This window comes from Nyctereutes procyonoides, unplaced genomic scaffold, assembly GCF_905146905.1.
Source record: "Nyctereutes procyonoides isolate TBG_1078 unplaced genomic scaffold, NYPRO_anot_genome, whole genome shotgun sequence".
Taxonomy (NCBI): Eukaryota; Metazoa; Chordata; class Mammalia; order Carnivora; family Canidae; genus Nyctereutes; species Nyctereutes procyonoides.
The window spans coordinates 21,027,535-21,031,762 of record NW_026575036.1 but is presented as its reverse complement, the minus strand read 5'-3'; positions in this window follow the sequence as shown (position 1 = coordinate 21,031,762).

Here is a 4,228-nt window from a genome sequence, read left to right as displayed (position 1 = left end):
TGTTGGCAAATCAACTCCAATAAAAAAATATACCAAAAAAAAAAAAACCAAAAACAAAATCTTCCTACTGAATGTATTGGTCAAAAACATAGGAACAGATGGAAAAGAACATGAGTTGGTGCCACAAATATCTGGATACCTGAAATCCAATTCAGGAATCAAGAATGTGGCTAACCTCCACTGGGCCTGAGGCCATGTTCCTTGGTCCTATACCAAAAGCCTTCTGGATTCTAAACCTGCTTGTTATCCAGCCTTATCCCATTATTGTTCTCCACACGAACACCTTGCCTTCTCTTGCCCACACTTATTGTTCCAGTGGCCCTCCACATAGGCTGCCTTTCCCCTTACCTTTATCAACATCATTAATCCCCAGAACACATATTCCTTTGTAGTAATCTTCTTGCACTAAGTCACACATGAAGCCTATTCATTGCAGAGAGTATATTCATTCATTCAATCATTTCATAAGCATTTACTGACCTCCTACTATGTGCATAGCACTGCTCTGGATGTTATGAGGAATACCAAAATGAATGAGACCCACTCCTTCCTCAGAGGTGCTTACACCCAAACAGAGAAGACACAAACTAAATGAACTGTTATTTGATGTTCAGGGAAGAAAGAAAGGGAAAAGCACTCTAGAGAGGCTCAATCAATGCATTGTGGCAGCATGGGAGAAGGAGTGATAGCTTAATCAGGAAAACGAGGGAAGGTTTCACAGAGTAAGTTTATTTGAGCTGGGCCTCAGATAAGAGAAGCAAAGAGAGATTAAATTATTCTGGGAAAAGAGGAAATATGAATAAAGGAACAGGGCCCATTTGGAGAACTATGAGTGGTTTGCATAGGGCAGGTGGAAGGATGTAATAGGACTTTAACCCGGAAAAGTGAAATTGAAGTCAAACAAGTATCTTATAGCCATGAGATATGTAGTTGCTTTATAGGGTAAATAGGGCCCTAAAGTAAACTGAAGGGGTAGTAAATGAACATGCATTAACTCTACAGAAAGCAACTTTAGTTGGGACTGTGCCAAGGGCTGGAAATAGAGCAGGAAGCATGGAAGACACTCTACGCTTAGAGATTGGCTGACTGATAAACAGGTAATTGCAATGCAGTGTGGAGGGGGTAATAGAGTGTGCTAGTCAATAGAGAAGTTAGTGGGGCAGGAGAGGTATGATCCAGATATTACACCCCATGAGAGAAGAGCTGATGTGTCTTATTTACCCTCTATCTCTAATGATAAGAAAGGGTCTGGTCCGTAGTAGATATATGGTAAATATGTTGAATATGAAGTGAATATGAAGTTACACCTAATCTAAAATCATAAGAATAAATAGGGATGGATAGCCTGCTGAGGTATTGCAAGAAGGTAGCCTACCTAAAACTTTCAACATTAAAGATCAAGAGTTGAATTTTTCATCCCAATTTTTTAAATTTTCTATTTATCCACACAAATTTACCCTTGCAATTTGCTAAACCTCCACTGTTGACAATGGGTCCTAGCATAGGACTTAATACAAAGTAGGTACTCAATAAAAATGTATTAGATTAATGGTTGGGTAGGTGGGTTAATGAATGGATGGATGAAAGACTGCATGAATCATTCATCTACAAGAAGCCAGATATATTGAAGAAACTCTACATAATATTACCTTGCTACACGTATTTTTCTGGTCCATTGAGATGACTGGAAAAAAGTCAACAAAACTTAAACTATTAACTTAAATGTTAATAATGTAAATTCTTATACAATAATTACTGCTCTCATTAAAAGAAAAGAGCAAAACTGCAAATGCCATAACCAAAGTACAACCCAATATATCATATATAAACAAAGAGGGTTAAATAAGTCAAGCACCATTAGGAAAGAATAACCCCCTAAAAAATAACTACTGAAACCATGTGAGGACTTTTTCTTTAAATATATGCTTCTTTGTTAAAAACATCCACATAATCTCAAAGATATTAGTCTCCTCCTCATGGCTCAGCACTTCAAATGCAAAACTTAACCGTTATCCATATAAAGCATCTGCTTTCCACATATGCCAATTTTTCCAGAAGTTCTTCAAATATCATATTTTAATGATATCTGAGCTTGCCACATGTTCAGGACTTAGAAAGGCCACCTAGTCAATGAACTTGCATGACATTCAATTAGACCTCTAAAAAGTCCTGGATTTCAATGATAATAATTATATTCGTAATAATGTATGCCATGTATTGACCTTTATGAAATTTTGCTCTAAGCTAACCACACAACAAATATTAGTTCTAATATTCACAATTTGTAGTACACTCATAGTCGGCACTAAAAATACTTTCTCAGACCTCCCAAAATAACCATGGCCCATATATACCAATAACCATGGTGCAAATGCAGTATCAACTGGAGAGCGCTATAGACTGTTTCAAAAGTCTCCAAATCAGCATTTGCTTTAATCCAAGAATTATAGAAATAATTAACCTAAAAAATAATTAAGGATAAGTTCAAAGTTTTCCTAAAAGGAAAAGCTTTTCCAGTTTTAATAGTAGCAAAATATCAAAAACAATTTTAAATGGCCAACTACAGCCATGGGAAATTATGTGATGTGAAATAGAGTTAAGGGTATTAATATAGTCATGGTTTACAATTAAATAGGAAAAGTATGTTATAAAATTTCAGGTAAAATGGCCCAAATGTGTGCAAGTGTATATGTGTACACATGGACAAGGGGAGGCCCTCCAAAGACATACTCCAGGGTGTTAACAGTGGCTGTTCTATAGCCGGACTGTGAAGGACTCCTGGTTCTTCCATTCACTTACCTGCATTTTCCAATTCATTTTTTCACAATCATCAACTTTTACAACTAGTTGCTTTTCCAACTTAAAAAAAGCTACTTTAATTTTTCTTGAAGATTTTATTTATTTGAGAGAGAGACAGAGATAACAGAGAGAGCACAAGTGTGGAAGAGAAGCTCCTCAGCAGGGAGCCTGATGCAGGGCTCAATCCCAGGACTCTGAGATCATGACCAGCTGAAGGCAGATGCTCAACCCACTGAGCCACCCAGGCGCCCTGCTACTTTAATTTTTTTTTTTTTAAGTATAGTATTACTTTTAAGAAACTTGCTTACACTTCAAAAAGATTAGCCTACAATCTAGGTCTGCTGTCAGAGGTGGTGGGATGTTTCAGCCATTTTGTCTTAAGGAAGACACCTCAGAGTTATCACCTCAACATTTGACATCCCTGCAAATTCATAATGTGAGCTATTTTAACAGTTCAAAGTATTCATATCTTGAAAAATTATAATATGCCCCTTCCATTCTTTCCCTTTTTTCTTGGTCCCCTCCCTCTTGTATTTGTAGTTGGTTTGATGGAATTGGGTTAACTGAACTCTGAACTCTATCAATGCTCCAAAGTCTCACACACACACAGGTGATTTTTCATATTTATTATTTAATAAAATCATTTCTAACTAATATTTTAACTTGATTTATCAGTTTCCAAGGTGACATTTTGCCACCTAAAACAAAAGAAAATCTAAAACTTAAGTTGTACTTTTTTTTTAGGTTCCACTCAGGAAAGAATGCACCAAACACTTTTACATTTCTCTCCTTTCTTTCCTTTTTTAAGGGAATGACAAAGACCTAGTTTACTGACTTTACTTTTTTAAATCTAAGCTTACCATTACATATTTAAGCAATTGTCAAAAGTTACTCAGATTTCAGTATTTATGCACAACTAGAAAACATCCTCAATTTGTGTCAAATGAGAAATGGATTTCCACTAATGTATTAATATATCTCACCACTAAATACTGAAAAAAAAATTGAAATTATCTTTGGGGAAGATTCATCCTGGCAATGTTAACTTTACAGCACACTGACACTACTTGGCTCATGTTTCAAACAGTGGAAAAGCAGGTCCACACCGGTGTTAGCAGACAAGAGTCAGGTCACTTTGGATCACGTTTAATAAAAAAGCAAAGTGCATACAGAGATTTATGACCAAAAAAATATGGTTCTATTATGGGGTCCCAACAATAAACTCAGAAGTCTACGATAAACAGAGCTTTGATGAGCTGTGTATAAATAATTCAGGTGCAGTTATACTGAAAGTTGAATTCATTTGTAATCTTCAAAGACACACAAATGTTCCTGCTAATCCTCAAATGAGCTGGATAGAGTCAACATTTTTATTACGTACACGGGTTTAATCATCTGTTGTCCAATCATAGCAGCTGCTCCTTAACAT